The sequence below is a fragment of the Pyrgilauda ruficollis genome, unplaced genomic scaffold (assembly GCF_017590135.1).
Source record: "Pyrgilauda ruficollis isolate IOZ18807 unplaced genomic scaffold, ASM1759013v1 scaffold86, whole genome shotgun sequence".
Lineage (NCBI taxonomy): Eukaryota > Metazoa > Chordata > Aves > Passeriformes > Passeridae > Pyrgilauda > Pyrgilauda ruficollis.
Window position 1 is genome coordinate 4,479,463 of NW_024530599.1, and position 16,994 is coordinate 4,496,456.

General features: G+C 44.9%; 1 long non-coding RNA gene across 1 annotated transcript; it reads left to right on the plus strand.

Moving 5' to 3' along the window:
- LOC121364588 lies at nt 1-16,992 on the plus strand. Its single transcript, XR_005956883.1, has 2 exons — nt 1-127; nt 16,126-16,992. It is a non-coding gene; the product is annotated as an uncharacterized LOC121364588 (long non-coding RNA).
- The last annotated feature ends 2 nt before the right edge of the window (nt 16,993-16,994 follow it).

The following is a 16,994-nucleotide window of genomic DNA, read 5'->3' on the forward strand; positions in this document are numbered from 1 at the left end:
CCCTCCGCCCGGAGCCCCCCCGGCCGCGCCGCCCGCCCGGCGCCCCCCCCGCCGCCCGGCAGCAGCAGCGCCTCAGACCCGCCACCCATCGCTGGATGTTCCTCCACTTTACCCACCGTATCAAACAGTAAGCAGCTGCTAAAACAAAACAAAACAAAACAAAAAAAAAAACAAAACACACAAAAAAAAAAAAAGAGTCAAAAAAAAAGTAATAACATTATATATGAACTGTGTTTCCTACTTGATTAAAAATATAAAGAACTGAGTGTTTATTTCCCTAATTAACCGAGAACTTTTGTACACGTTTAAGCTATTATTATTAAAAGTGTTTGCAAAAATGGTCAAGATTATAATATTGCTGAATTATATAAAAAAAAGTCCTTTTCATGTTGAGCTAACATTTGACTTTAGCACAAAAAAAAGAGATATTTTAGAACACGTAAAATAATATTTTTAGTTTTTTCTTCTCATTTTGTTACCAAATTTCGAACCTTACATGGAGGTTACTATAGTATATTTGACACCCTATATACCTGTGATTAGAGATGTGTATATATATATGAGGGCTAGGCATGCTGTGTGTCTGAGCTTTGTCTAAATGTTATGCAGAAGTTTGTAGAGTTAAAAGGTACGTAGGTTTAATTCATGCAAGGTAAACAATAAGTGCTCTCTTTTATACAATATGCATTGCATCTGGACCTTAAACATATAAAAATGGTCAGTGAAACTTCTGTGAACATGAAGAAAAATTATTAAAAAAGGCATTTAAATGAAATTTGCTAACTTGTGATTTTTACGTTTGAACCAAAGTTATTCAAATAGTAAAAAAAAAAAAAAAAAGAAAAGAGAAAAAAAAAAAAAAAGAGAGAGAGAGAAAAAAAAAAAAAACAAAACGAAAAGTAAAGAATTTCCTCCCATAATATTTTTTTTCTGCACCTGTTTGGTTTACAACTGAGTAGGCGTATTGTCATTATTGTGTATATGAGATGTACTTGTATTGTTCATAATATATTTTTTTTATTCTGTGTACTTAAAGTACTTAACCTGACGTGCAGCGGTTTCCAGTCCACCTGTTTTTGGACAGCAGGTAGCGAGTCTTTCCGTGTGGCCACTGGCACTAGCACTATCTCCTGCACTCGTGCGAGGTCCGGAGCGATGCTCTGATCCCTGTTCACTTCCGTAGGCCTGTTAGGAAGCAGTCAGCGCGAGGGCAGCGTGATCCCACTGAGCCATGGGGGTCGGAGTTTGGTTGGACGGTGAAAGCCAAGCCGGTGTGTGTCCGTAATGGATTTCCATGTAGCTGTGGTGCTAGTTTTATTACTGGCTACATACCTGGCGAGCCTGGCCGTGCCCTGCCCTCCCCGTCCCAGCTCCCGCCGGGCGCGGGCTCTGCTCGAAGCCTAGGCTAGGGAAACACAGATTTGTCAGAACACTAATCTGTCCAGGTGTGTTCTCCAAATTGAAATTGTTTGTAATAATAAGAAGAATAATAATAGACTTTTACAGGTTGTCTTCGTTGTTTTTCAGTTATGTTTTTTTTTCTTTAAAAAAAAAAGTTGGTGTGCTTTTAATTGACTAACTTCTTGCTGCTGTATAGTAAAATATTAATATATTTTTATCATTAAACTGCTGCATGACTATCATCATTGCGAGTGAAGAGAAAATGTTATAAAAAAAAGATGCCTTAAACAGTGAAAACAAAACTTTATTTTTTGTTTTTTCTTTTCTTTTCTTTTCTTGGCTGGAATTCAGTAGAGAGCATTTCAGAGAAACTAGAATCTTGTTCCACTCGGAAGTTTTTTGGGAATGCAATCATTTTGCTGAATGGTCTTGGCTAAGTTAGGGGCCAGGTAGACAGACCTGAGCTGCTCCTGTGCGAGCAGGAGCTGCCAGCGCTTCTTTACCGAGGGGCAAGGATGGAGTTTCAGAAGGGTGGGGAGAAAACAAAAAAAAAGCTTGTTTTAAAGAATTTCATTTCCTGCTGTCATTTTATTCCCAGTTGAAATTATAATTCCCTTTTTCTTCTTGGGTTTTTTATTTTTGGGTTTTTGGGGTTTTTTTGGTTTTTTTTTGAGATGTACTGTAAGTGTCAAAACAAGCTGTTTCCATTGTACCATGCATTATTGCCCTTGAAAGAAGTTTGCTGTTAGTGTTCACAGAAAGTTAAACACGAGCCGCTGGTAGCGAGGTGTTTCTGTTTCTTTTTAAACAATCACTGGAAATGTTTAAAATTGCTTTAATGTGCACTTTTCCTATTTCCCAGTAGTGAAATAAGCTTTTCAGAGTGCGTAATGTGACATTTGAAATGGTTCTCAATTGCATGTAAACATGTGTCTGATAACCTGCTTCTGAATCGGAGGCTCTGGATGGGCAGTTCCAGCGATTATTGTACTTCAACTGTGATGTGTCGGGACTGCACTCTCCATGCTGCTAGACGTAGTTAGGAATTTAATTGCTTTGGTTTTGCTACTTGATTGATTGTCTCGGTCCTGCTGTTCGCTGCCCTCCCCAAAGTTGTCGCGCTGCCGACGGACGCGCTCCGGCGCCCGTAGTTCCACGCCGCCGCGGTGCGTTCCCAGCAATAAGTAGCGGGAGGCGAGGAGAGCACGGCAGAGTGTCCTTCCGTCCCTCCCGGCTCCTGGGAGCATCGCTAACGAGGCAGGCTCCTCCCGTGGTCTTCCTCGCCCGCGCCGCCCGGATCCTGCCCAGGATCCGGCTGACTCGAGGAGAGCACGGGCCGCGCGGCTCCACTCAAACCAGTACAGCTGGAACAGCCCGCGGGCAGTTCTGTGAACAGTGGCCGAGAACTTGTGGTCAGTTTTTGTCTCGTTTTGGGTTTCTTCTGCGTGTTTCCTTGGTTTATTTGTTTCGTTTTGGTTTTTTCTTCTTTTAACGCACGTTCTGTATGTTCAAGGACTTGATGAATGATGATAACGAAAGACTAAAATGACTGTAAAGATTCGTGGGATTTTGCTCCTGGTTGTTTTAGTTTTCATTGGATTTATTTTTTTGCTTTTCTTGTTTTAATTTTTGTTTTCCCGGAGGTGCTCGGTACTTTACCAAGGCTCTAATATCTCAGTATTTAAAACAAAGTACAGAAAACCCTGTTTAATGTTAGAAGAAGAAAGGTATATTTGACCATATGTGTTGTTTTAAAAAAAGACAGTATGCTCAAATGTGCCAAGATACCTAATTCCTGAGAAGTATGCCTTATATTTTCCTTGATGATATGCTTTTAAATGTCTTGTAGAATAGGTCCAAGAGCATGATAAAAGCTACTTTATAATGACTACGTGCAAGAAAACTTGAAATTCTTTGCAATACTGACATTATTTTATTTTTAAGTTAAAGGGACACTGTCAAGTAATTTACCATTGAAATACAACCACCTTTTAAGTGGTTTTATGCTAACGGGGAAATGTCCTCCGAATTCAAATTCTATTTTTTTTTGTTAAAATGAAAACAAAAAAAAAAAAAAAAGTGAAATTGCTCTGTCTTTGAGAATTGAAATAAAAAAAAGAAAAAAAGAAACAGCACGAGCCGCTGTTGATTCCTGCCTCTTCTTTGCGGTCCCGCTTACGATGCTGTGGCGGGAGGCAGCCAGCAGCTTCCCGGGAGCCGGGGGGCCTGGCCGGACCCTCCGGGGTTCCCCCCGAGCCCCGGTACCGGCAGCCCCCGGGTTGGGCCGGGCGGGATCGGCGGGCGAGCGGGAGCCCGGCCGCGGGTACCGGGAGCGCGCCGAGCTCCCAGCCAGGCGCGCCCGTAGGCGGAGGGCTTTTCGTTTTTTGAAAATTCAATTGGGAAAAAAAGAAAAAAAAAAAAAAAAAAGGAAAGAAATACTTGACAGTGTCACTTTGTGCGTATCCCTCGCAGGGGTTGAAATGCGCTGGGCGTAGCGCTGCCGGGAGAGCGGTTCCCGACCTGTCCCGGGGCTGTGGGAAGCGCAGAGGGGCTGCCCCGGGGGCAGCGGGCGGGCGCTGAGCCCACCCCGTGAGCCAGGCAGAGCTGCTGCCGGGGATTTAACCCCTGCTCAGAGCCGACCGGTAACTTCTTTTTTTTCGTTTAGTTTTGGGTTTGGGTTTTTTTTGGGAGCAATTACTTTGTTGCCTTTAAAAATAGCACTGTAACCACCTTTTTTTATGATTAGCTGTAGTGTAACCTTTGTCCCTTCAAACTATGCAAGCTATGAAATGTAAATTAGGGATCAGTTAAAGATAGTTGATTATATTCAATCAGATGACATTCATGCACTAACTGGAGTATATACAGATAAAGCTATTAGAGTGACTTGTATGCTAACAGCAAGATATAACATACCTACCTATTCTAAAAAAATGACTATTAATATTGTATAACAGGACTGTGGGGGTTGGGAGGGAATGTTATCTCTTATCTTCTTAAAAGGGGATTTAAGATTTTTATAACTGTTTTTTCCATCAAACTTTAATATTTTTGTCAAATTTTTAGGTATTTAATTTGTAAAATAGATTTTACTTTGTACTGGCGTACAGAAAATAGGGGTTGATTTAAACTTTTTTGAAGCCAAGTGATCAAGTACATTTGTAATAAAAAGTCAATGGATCTATATCAGTCGTACTCACTGTTTTCATTTCTTGTACGTTCTAATGCAGTGGCGCTCTATGTCTCCCAAGGAAAAAAAAAAAAATTGGGGAGGGGGGTGGAAGGAGAAGGCAAAAATGTCAGCATTGATGCTGCCAATTGATGCAACTTTGCGTGCACAAGTGGCCCCTGGTCAGTGGAGATTTGGTAGATATGCATTTTTCCTAAAACACAGTGCACTTTTTCCAGAAGGGTTTATGCAAACCTGACGTTTTTGGCATGTCTGCACTTCACGCTTCCACCTTGGCGCCCGTAAACTCTAAAGTCGCCCTTTGGGAAGCGCCTTTCCCTGGCACTTCAGAAAAATCAAAACCAACCGAAGCAAAACTCTGATTTCTTCTAAAGTGATGAACTACAGCACATGATGTTTTTGCACCCTCACACGCTGTCTCCCTTCCTCCAAGGTCTGCCACTTGCTTTTCTCTAAGTTCAACAGGTCAAAGTTTTTTTTATTTCATTTTTTCTTTAAGTAAAATTGCCAAGTGTTTTGGATCGAAGACTTCAGCAGATCCACCGAGCTTGGATCCAACACCTTGCAGAGCACTGATATAATTATTTTTTGGTTGCTTGTTTGCTTTAAACCCAGCCCTCCCCTTCCCTGTCCCAGGGCATATACCAAATCTGATTGACTTGTCTGTGGCAGAAGTTGTGGGAGTCAGCAGTGAGAACGATGACATTAATGTACAAGAATGCTAAAACAGGTTTACATTTTAGGGGCTCTCTTCAAGCATGAAAACCTCAAAAATATAACTAGAACCAACCAATTTCCTCGGTTTTGCTAGTCCTCCAGGTAGAAATTGAGTCTCTCTTAGGTGAGTTGGAAAGAAAGCAGTAAAAGCGGATTCTTCCACAGCTGTGCAATTTGCTCCTTCAAAAACCTGCTGCTTCCTACTGGATTGCGTGGCTTTTGGGGAGGTAGGGCTCTGCCTGAAGCACTGTGAGTTTCTCTTTTAATAAGACACTGTCAAGAATTTATCTTTTTTAGAAACCCAGTTTGCAGCTTTTTTTTTTTTCCTGGCTTTTTTTTTATTCTTTTTTTTTTTTTTTTTGCTTTTTGTCAGGCTTACCCAAACTTTCCCTTTATTGTCTTACTCTCCTCCTTCGTTGGCTGCCTGCTCCTCGTTAACTCAGCTTGTGCAGCTGGAGGGTCACTGTTCCTGGTGGTGTTTGGACTATCTGGAAGAGGAGCCCAGTAGTTTGAAATTCTCATGCTGGGCTTTTTTACATCTTTTGCACACTCATTTCTCTCCCTAAAAGTTTTACTCTTCTTGGCTTTCTCCTGTAATGCGTGAAGAAAGGTGAAGGGCTCTGAATTTTTGGTGGCAGAACAGAGAAACTGGCTGCACGCAAAGCGTTGTCACAATGTTTTGACAAAACCGACAAGGTAAACAAGCGAGTTCCATTTTTATTCCTGATTCCTTCTGCTGTTGCCATCTTCTTTGCCGCTTGCAACAATGAAAGAGAGTTTCTGCCCAGAGCTTTTTTTTTTTTTTTTTGTGGTTCCTTTTACTCTGCTTGCTTGCACATGATTTAGCTCACTGGCACCACAAAATGTGCGTGGGTTGCGAGCGTGGCAAGGAGATACGTATATAGAGTTTAAAGCTAGTTAAGGTTAATTTAAATGGACTTCCAAAATTATAACCTTTTTTAAAAGCTCATATTCCCCAGAGCCTAATCTTTGGGCCTGCAGTTCATGGTATTTTTTTCTTCTCTGAAGAGGTGTGTGTTGTGCTGGGATGGCAGAGGGTGATGGCACAGGAAGGATGCTCCACTCGTGTGGCAGCTCTCCGCAAGCTCCACAGCTGGAGCCGGGCTGCCTGCTCTGCTCTGCTCTGCTCTGCCCCCAGCAGAGGCTCCCGTTCGTGCCAGATGGTCCTGGGTCCACTCTGGGAGTTTCTCTTAGCCTGCCTATCCTCCTTTGCTTGTCGTCTTTCCAAAGCATTTCAGTTCCTGACAGGGTGTGTGTTAGCAGCACTGCAGTCTGGGAGAAAGGCAGCTCACATCAGGGTCTGCAAGCATCCCACTTCTTGTGAATTACAAGTGGGCCACGAGGCTTTTCTGGGCTTGTGTTGCTTGTTGTTAGTGCAGAACAGCTGCAGATAGCAGAGAGAAGTAAAGGCCAAATCGTCTATTTGCAGGGGGTTCACAGTGTTACTTCTCCAATGGCATTCTGGATATTTTACTGCAGTTTGGTTGGCATAGAAGTTGCTGCTGGAGGAGTACATTGGAAGGGAAAGGATGAGCAGGTTGGTGTTGGGGCAGGCGTGGTGCTGTCACTAGCAAAGGCATTTCCTGAGCCGGCAGACTAAGCTGGGTGAGGGAGTTTGACAGGGGAGGAGCTCCAGCAGTCCCAGCAAAGGTGTTGTCTGTCTGGAGGGTGGGAAAAGGCTTTCAGAGCAAGGAGGGAGATGGGATGTGGCAGAGATGGATGGCAAAGGTACGCCTGGGTTGCCGTGCAAGTGCTTCAGCATCAGCACAGGTGTGGCACTCAAAGAAGCCCATGAGAGCCTGGTGTCAGTGGCTCTTTGCCACAAGCAGCTGAGGGGTGTCAGGCAGCTGGTCCCAAGGGATCATGGAGCAGCGGACACTGAGCTCCCAGCTGGGGTAGCTCTGCTGGTCCCCATTGTAGCAGTTTGGTGGCTGAAGCCAGATGAGCATTTTGTGTTTTGGAAGAGTCAAAGCATGTCACTCCCACCTCTATAAAAGTAGTAACCGGTTGTGTAGCCTGTTTGAGGCAAAATATCACAGGAGAGGGAGAGTTGAAGTCATACAGCAAGAAACGAGGCGTGTTTTCACGGAAAAATGTCAACTGGAGATTAAGTGCAAAAAGATAAAGATAGAGGACTTTCGGCCTCACTATCTGTCTTTTGAATGTTGACTGATTAAAACAAGACAGAGTGAATGGCTGGATATCCCCAAACAATGCTTCACTGTCCCCCTGCAGATCAATACTGCTGGCACTCCTTCACCTGGAGATGGGATCTGGTCCTGAGCTTTCTGCTCTGGAAGGCACCGTGGCCAGCCAAGGTGCAGTCTGCTCAGGCTGGCCATAGGTTTTGCCTGCATGTGGGTGTTGTCTTATTTTGGGTGACCACAATCACCTGGGCTGTGGCAGTACCTCTGCAGCTCGAGCTGGGCGTGTGGTTTGGTAGGGAAATTCTACTGTCCCTGTGTGAGGTACCTTGGAGCAGCCTAAAAGCAGAAGACCTGATACAGTTTGGGTTTAACTAAGACAAGTTTTACCAACCAGTGGGCATTAGGTTTATCATGCTGAGCTAGAGCTCGCAGGAGAGTGAAATATCCAAAACACAGGTAACGTAGCTGTCAGGTCCTGAGCAGGGCCTGCTTTGCTGTTGAACTTGGTGACCCTGGCCATTTCCACACCTCCTCTTGAGGTTTGAGCTCATGACATGTGGTGAACCTCTGCTCCTTTCTGGATCAGCCATCAGCTGGGAGGGTTTTTGGTTTGAGTGGGAATCTGCTGGATCTCCCCAGCAGGAACTCAGTCTTAACTCAGACAGTTCCTTGGTTTTGTTGGTGGTCAGCTGGTCTGCTGTCCATCCTGACATTAGCTTTGCAAAAATACGCACCTTAGCCCTTTCTGAGTCTTGGGCCACATAGCAGACTGAAGTGCAAAGAGGATTGGCTGCAACACTGGCAGTGGGAGTTTCTGCTGAGTCTCCCTGGCTGTGGCGTTGAAGCATTTTTTTTCTTGAAACACTATCTTGAAATATGCAGGAAGCAAGAAAAACCAGCTTCATTCTTTCTGTCCGAGACTGGAGAGGTGAGAGGTGTGGATTTACATCTGCAGCGTGGAAGGATGTGCCCCCCTCTTGGCTGGGGAGACCTTGGAGGGAGGTGGCTGTTGTGGGAGCTGATCCAGTACGCGCCGCTGGGATGGCAAGTGCATGACTTGGAGAGATTTACACAGCTTTTTGGGAAAACCTCCTTGTGTTGAAATGTCATCCCAGTCATGATGTTGATTTCAATGGAGAATTGCTTGTGAAAGTGGCTTGCAAGCTGTGTCTGAAGCCCCGTGACCGTGCTGACCCCGGTGGGTTTGATCTTGTTACTGAACTCGGTGCAGAGACCGTGCAGCAGCCCCGTGGGTGCAGCCTTGGTGCAAGAGATCGTGTCTTACTGACACATGGCAGCAGTTTGGGCTGGGAGCTGTTACTGTCATGCTTGCAGAAAGGTCTGGGAGCTGAGCCTGGGCTCTCGGACACCATCACCGCTGTGCTCTGGGTTGATGCGTGGGCCAGCATTGGCACAGGGGGTTTAGGGGTGGCTGCTGCAGGGCTGACCCCCCCAGTGTGCTTTGTGCTGCTGTGGCTGGTGTTGAGAAGAGGCTGGAGGAGGCTGTGTCCATACCATGGACCTGGATAGTTTCTGTTGCTGGGAGTTGAGAGTCAGTAAATGAGCAATGGTTGTTTTTTCTGTTACTGGTGAATGTCTTGATGTGTAACTTGGGCTCAAATTGCTGTGTGCTCATCGAGGTTGGGCCATTAGAGGTTTGGGGGGGTTTTGTTCTCACTCTGGGTAGAAAGGTGGCTGTCAGAGGGCAGGACAGTGGTTGTGCATCGGGCAGGACCTGTCTGTTGGGATGTCTGGGAGCAGCATTGTCATTTGAAAGGCAGCCACCTTGGTTTGGGTGTGTCTGTCCCCCAGCTTGTGCTTGCTCTAGTGTCTCCCTAGGGAATGCATTTTATTTCTCCGTGCTCCATCCTGGTTGCACAATAGTGAGCACGATGTAGGCTGCTGGCTTTATTACCCACAGTCTGCTGAGGTTTGGAACTTGCCTGGGCTCACCTTTTGCCCAGGCATCTCATATGGGCAGGGGAGCTCAGACCAGCAGCTCCTGGGGAGTGAGTCTGCATCGGCACATCGGTGTCAGCCGGTCCAGGCTCCTCAAAACTCACCTAGGGGTCAAGAGGTGGGTGCTGGGATTTCAGGGACCAGCTCTTCTCTCTGCATTCGTCCAGCAGAAGCAGGTCCAGCTGGCTCACTTTTGGGCAAGCTGGGAAGGCTTGCCGATCTGTCAATACTTCAAGAAATGCCAGGGCTAGGAATCATGGAGAAAGGGTTTTGTGAAGTCTGGTATTTAAACCTCCCACTCAAGTGATGCTGAGGAGAGCTGGCAATGTAGCATTGGCTTATCAGAAGCTGTGTGGGCAGGTCAGCTTAAAAAAAAGTTGTGTGAGCAGCACCAGAGGTGAAGGAAAGAAGCTGGTGTCTTGTCAGGTGCAGAGTTTAACTGGGGTCAGAATTTCTTTTTATTAAAAAGATTGTTTTATTTAAATAATAAATGACAGTACGTTCACTGTTGCCAGGGGCTGCTGAAGGGCAACCAGGCAGGTCTGAGCGAATTAGGGACTAAAGGCTTTGAATTATTTTCTGTCATTAATAACTCTGAACTGAGCGCTGCAGATTCATGTAAAAGCCATCTCTGCTTTCATGCATGTGAACAGTTTGGTTTGTGGATAGATCTGCTGTGATCAGAGGCTCATCCTATCTTTAAAAAAAAAAAAAAAAAGTTGGCTTCTGAGCTTCACCTGTCAATAAAAGTCCTGGAAAATGAGTCCTTGCAGGCTTCTGCAAGGCCATATGCAACTTATCTTGTCCAATGCAAGTCTCTAATTGGCGGTTTAAAGTTATTTAAAAAAAAAAATCTGTTAACGGTCAGTCTATTTTTGGTTTAAAGATGGACTTTATATGGTCATAAAGTAAAATTCCTAGCTTAATTATGGGAATCAAAGTACATTGGCTTAATTGCACAAAGAACTGCACACAAGAGTGCAGAGAGGACACGCTTTACAAGTGATTATCTGCTGATGAAATACTATATGGAGCAACAAGTGGGGGCATTCCAAGCTCCAGGAAGCACCCTGAGGCCAGAACTGCTGAGCTGCTGGAGGAGAGATGTCACCAAATCTTTGTCCAATCGAAGAGAATTGGACATTTCTCTTGTCCAGTGTGGACCAACTCTATTTTTGGAAATAAATAAGCATGGTCAGGGTTCATTCCCACCACAGCACTCACTGCCCTGCCTTGTGGAGACTTGAAACTGGACAGGATTGAAGGGGTGATTTATAACCAAAGCCTTGGTGGAGGAGTTGATTTGTGTTCTGGAGATGCTTCCAGAAGCTGGAAAAGCAGCTGTGGGAGGTCTGAATGGCACGGCATTTGGTGATAGGAAATACAAGCTTTCAAGGATTAGGAGATCCATCAAACTATATCCCTGTTGATTGGACAGATAGACCTTGAAAGGTATCAGAGTGCTTGGGGCAAGCCTGCATTCTTGAAGCTGAGATACCTGGGAAGCTAAACTGGGTGTCCAGGAAGGAGACAGAATTTAGGACGTGGCAGTGCCTCTTCCTAAAGTCTGCGTGTGTGTGCCTGGGAAAAGGCTGTGACAGGGAAGTGAACTGAAGAGCTGTGACTTCACAGTGTTTCCACTTCAGCCCAGGTGTCCCCAGCCTGGTGGCACGGGGAGGGGGCAGGGTTTGGGGAGGACAGAGGCTGGTGGGAGGCTGAGGCTGTTGGGGCTGGAGGTTGGGAGCAGAGTTGTGTGCACGGGAGGGACTGGGCAGGAGTAAGGAATGGACACATCTGCACAGTAGGGTGGAAACAGGAGACAAAAATAGTTGTTGTAGACTGCTCAGTGGTGAAAAAAGACCTCGTCACAGCTGCTCTGATTGAAACATGGTGGGGGTGATGGAAATCAATAAGATACTGCATTACCTGCCATTGTAGCAGGTGTGTTAGGTCATAAAGGAGGAACACTACATCTAAAAGGTTGCTGTAAAATCTGAGGAAATTGGAGTACTGACAACCGAACAGCCACATTTATGTTGGATATAAATTCTGTATTTTAATGGCATAGAGGTATTAGGAAGTTTTCTATTCCAGACAAAAGGAAAGTTGAGGATTTCATGAGCCCTGGGAAAAAAACAGGCTCATGCATCTTCATAAACCTGTTAGAAAAAGTGAGTTCTATTACGACCATGCTACCTGGCTAGATTGTTTGGGAGAGAACTGGCTAACATTTTGATGAGCAAACATATTGATTTACTTAAAGGATCATTTCTTGTAACAGCCTGATGTAGACCTAGCTTTTGTTTAGGACTAAAGCATAAGACGTGATTCAAATACAATTACTGTCGAGTTGTTAAGTAGCAGTGACCACATGGGGGTCGCTGAATTGCAGGTTCAGCATTCTCAGGGGTAGAAGGTGCTGGACTAAAAGTGAGTCTTTTGTTCCAAAATATTGCATGGGAGAAGATCAGAAAAATGAAGTCTTAGACTTACCATAGATACCTGGGAAGGTTACTGGCATCCAGGTGAGGCAGAACTCTGTCATGAAAGAACGAGCAACCCTAAAACTGTTGTTAAAAATAGTTATAAAGGAGGGGACTTCTGGAGTTCAGGAAGATTCCACCCAAGGACAGAAGTCCAGCTCTGAGGAGTAGACTGGAAGAGCCATATGGAAGGGCAGGTAACCATGGTTGGGAAATGAAGCAGTTTAGGAGGGGCTTTGCAGAGCTGGGGGCTTTGGGGAGCCAGTGCTGTCTGAGGGACATCAGAGACGCGGCTGGGGAGAAAATCTGGCTGTGCAGGACTGAAGGCAGAATTCATTTCCTGCACTACTTCATGCCACTGAAGTGACTCCTCCATGTCATTCTGGAGCACAGGGCACGTTTGAGAGACTGCTGTCCTTTTGGGTGGAAAAAGGAGCCTTCCTCTAAAACTCAAGTGAAGCAGAGATGATGGAACAAAGTAGGAAATTCAAGTGGAGGAGCAACAGGTGTATCAAGGGGTTTTAAAAAAGCTTGGGACTGAAACACTTAAAGGTACTAACAAAAACAGGGCTGTCAAAAAACAGCTTAGTATTCTCCATGACTAGATAATGATGACTAGATAATGTCCTAATGTCAGGTTATTCTTTTTTTTTTTTTTTGAGAGTGGTTGGGATCAGGGCACTAGGAATTGCAGATCAGCAAAAATCCTGAACTCCATTTTGAGAAGGTGAAGCTGAAGTACTGCAGCTCTTCCGTGTGTGAGAGTTAGAAAGCAACATACTTTCTGCAGAGAAAAGGGGTTGGACCAGGTGATCGCTTCCAACCCAATCCATTGTTTGATTCTATGATCAGTCTGGTTTGCTGGGGCACCTACGAGAATGTCTGAACACATTGTCAAACAACAGGATAAAAAATAGGCTTGTAATGAGAAGAGAAATACTGCAGAGTCCTTCTTTGGTTGCAGTTGCTATTTGTCACTTGGGAAGCAAAAGGTAGACTAAAGTCTAGTTAGAGAAGGTGATTAAAGGCTTCCAAGTCTGCATCTTCAGCCTTTGAGCAAATGAGTTCCATTCAATGGTTTCACTAAACCCAAAGTTGCTGGGTGAAGAAAGGTTGATTTTCATGAAACTTTTGTGGTGGATACTACTAGGTCCAGGTCTGAGGGGAGAAACAAGACCAGAATACTGGGCAATCTAGAAAAATCTAGATTTCTCCTGTAAAGCAACACCCCCAGTTCAAACTCCTGCCTTGAGCTGGGCTTGCAGGTCTGCCAGATCCCAGAGTGTGCCTCAGCAGCTGATATTGTGGCTATGTTTTGTTTTCTTCTTACTAAGGAAAAACTCAGAGGTCTTGACTTTTATAATGGGCTGAAAGGGAAGGAGTAGGAACAGAGGTCTGGGCAGCATCTTCCAGCTCTTGCCTAGGTCTGTCCTTGAGGGGGCATTGTTGATGTGTGCACATGCAGACTTGTGTTACCTCTCTTTCCAAGAGACCCAGGAGAACCCACAGGTAACTGGTGTCAGCCAGAGCACCCTTTTGCTGCTCTGGCTTAGTTTTAGGCTTCTTAAAAGTCCAGGAGTTATGGCAAATACCCTGGCTTCCCCCACCTTCCCTGTCTCCAGTAGATGATGGTACCAAAGAATAAGTGCTTTGTTAAGTCCTTGGAGTTTGCAATAGAAACAGGATAACTGCAGGTACCGTGAGGTTTCAGTCAGAGTTTATGTTTAAAGACCAGGAGGAGGAGAGTGGTTGGGCTGTACTCTAGAAGTGACCCCAGCCTGGCTGTGGCTGGAAAATTGAGAAGAGCATAAGGTTTGGTGCAGTGAGCATGGGGCTGACCTTGGGACATGTGAGGCAACAGGCAACAGGGGGGGAAAAAAGAGTAATTTTTAATGCTCCGTCAGTATGCCAGGCTGCAAGTGAATTGTTCATTCAGGAGAAAGAACTCTGATTGTGGTAGCAGAGCAAATGAAGGGAAGGCGTGTAGCCTGCCACAGGAATCCTGCACATTCCAGGTGTAGGTGCAGGTCTGTGAGGCTGCTGAGCAGGAGCTCCTCTGTACCACAGCTCGTTAGACCCCCACAGTGTCCCTGTGCTGCTCTTCCTGGTAATCAGGTGGTTGTCACTAGCACAACCTTTGTCCCTACCCCAAGAAATCCATTAGATTGCTCACTTCTAGTTAAATTATACCAGCTGACTTTGAAGTTACTCAATATAAAACCATCGTGGTATGCTTGCATGATAGTTATTTGATGTAAGACAACAATTTCTTGTGCTCTCTCTTTAGGAATTTGGGCATTGAGTTTCACTGGGGTGTGTTGTACGTACCCAACTGCACAGGATCAGGCCCATCTCTGTTTTCATATTTCACATCTGCGATTAGAGATGTTCTAGGAAACAAATTAGGAGATGGAGTTGTCTGTCCCAGGCTCAGATGATCATAGCGACTTGTGCTAAAGGCTCTGTCCTCGTAGAGACCTGCACGGCTGCTTTGTGTAACTGCTGTCAGAGCTCTGGTTCTGGTCCTAGTGTTTTTTAATAAATGTACTGAGTATACTCGCCTTTAAATCCTGTTAGGTACCAATAATTATCGCTGGCATTCTGTACATTAGCTCTGTACTAGCATTCACATTGAACTAGGCTTAATAGCGTCAGTGTCTAAGATGACTTGAAAAAGAAAAATTAGTTTATACCCTTTTCGTGTGGTTCTACTCCATGTAGTGGGTGGTTTGTAGAAGTACCAGAAGTGCTACAATTGTCTTCCCCCTTTTACTTGCTGATTCTCTGCAGCAGAACATACAGATTTAAGTCTGTTTTTCCATCCTTTGGAGACACTGAGATATTATCAAGGTGAGGTCCATGGAGATACCCAGACAGCTGGGCCCTCACACAGAGATAAGGCATCTTTTCCATTTGGTTGGTTGTTTGGTTTTTTTTTCTTCTGCTGTCCATCCTCCAAGTTTTTGTTTGGTTTTATTAAATGTAAAAAAGTTATTCCCTCACCTGTCAGTGCAACATCCTCTAGGATATTTGTGATCTTCCAAGAAAGGTAGAAAGGACTGGAATAACTAATGCCAAAAATTGCCCATGGCAAGGGAGGGAAATCCTTGTTTTCAAGGCAAACCTCATCCAGACTTTTTTTAGCACACCACAAGGGTATAAATCCCAACTTTTTCTTTTCCAGGTGATCTTTAAGGCCAAGTAGCAGAGGGCAGTGTTTTGCCCTCCAGTGGGGTTCCGGTGCCGTGTGGCACCCGCACTGTCCCGCAGGTCTGAGCCCCCGGCACCCTGGCATTTAGGGAGCTCCATGGGGTTGGCTTTCACCCTGTCCTCAATTTGGATCCCCAGGGCAGAAAAATTAGGACTTTCTCAGTTAAAGAAAAAACCAAAAGTGAAGCAAAATCTCTGTAGAGTTGTCTTTCCCCACAGCAGTGATGACCCCTCAGCACCCACTTCTGTTCAGCCAGGAAGCCCGGGTCAGTCCTGCTGGGTTTTTAGCCATCTTGACCTCATGTTTGCAAATATTATTGGTAATATAATGCTCTATGTACAAATGTCTGTGTGGCTCATGTGTATGTTTCTGTGGTTCAAGTCAGCCACAGCCTTCTGGAATTTCATTGTACTTTGGTTAAATGTTGGACTTTTAACTCTTCTACTGTATGGCTTCTTGATTTCTCTTGTCCAATGTGGACCAACTCTATTTTTGGAAATAAATAAGCATGTAAATAAAATGAATGGGTTTATGCCACTTACAAGAAAATGCTTTATTTAAAATATACACTCAGTCTTGTATATTTTATGGTATCTCAGGGAGCAGCCGAGGCTCAGGCCCCAGCAGCCTTGTGCTGAGATACCATATTATGTACAAATTCACTTCCAAGTGCTTTTGGAAGCAGACTTCCCATCTCCTGAGCCAAATCCCCGTAGGACCAGCCTTGCAGAGGAGGGAGGGGGGAATCCAGAAACACGTCGTTTAAGGGGAGTAAAGGAAACAAACACGACTTTCCTCTCAACACAAGGCTTCTGGTTTGAGGTGTCCAGGTGCCAGAGACACTGCCGGGTGCAGGGATGCCATGGGTCGGTTCTCAGCTCCCACCTGGGAGCACAATGACATCTCTTTTTTTTTTCTTTTTCTTTTTTTTTTTAATTCTCCATATAAACCAATATTTACCAGTAATCCTGTGTTTCTGTTTTTGTTTTTTGGCAGACTTTTACCAGTAAATATCGGTTTATTCCTGAAACCAGAAGCCCTAAACATACCTTTGTTTATAAGGTCAGTTGGCATTTTGTCTCTCTCATTCCCCACTCCCCCCCAGTACAACCCAGCAGGTGGTTGAAAGGTACCAAGTTCTCTTTCTAGTTTTCCTGCTCTGCATCTCTGGGAACTGGAGCCCACAGGACCTAGAGCCTTCTATTGGTAATGTAGACCTGAGTTTACAAATTATTCTTTTACCATTTTAAATCCTGCTTTTAAGGACAGAGGTCTTCCCACCTGCCCACCACGGGAACTGGTAGAAACCCCTAAATTGCTCCTCCTCTCCAAAGCCTGCGGGTAGGTCTCTCACTAGCATCTTCAGGCTTGGGACTGAGAAAATAATTTATCCCAAAATATACACTAAAAACTGCCGTTTCTGGTTTACTGTGAGCAGGACCGGGGGAGGGAAGGGTGGGAAAGGAGTTTGAAACTTACTTTTCTCCCCCTTTTTTCCTAGAAAGCAAATGTGACATGGGGAAGAGGGAAAGAATGTGAACATGGCCCTTCCTAAACTCGTTGTAAACTCCTCCTCCGAGGCTGGGAAAAAGGGCAAGTGAAAGATCTGATCCTTAAAAGGACATCACTGGGTGTCTGAGACCCCAAAAGCAGCTGGCAATTTTTAAGGACTCAAATTGCTTTCGGTTTATCCCAAGACAAATTGAAGTGGGAATGCTGAAGCCTCCTTTTCCCCACAAGTATTTGCCACCCAAACACTGCACATTTTGGTAATACCCAAGAAACAGAGAACCTGATGAGGGATAGAAAATGAGTTTACTGCACAGTCCTGGCCAAATTTTTTCTCCCAAGCAAAAAAAAATGCA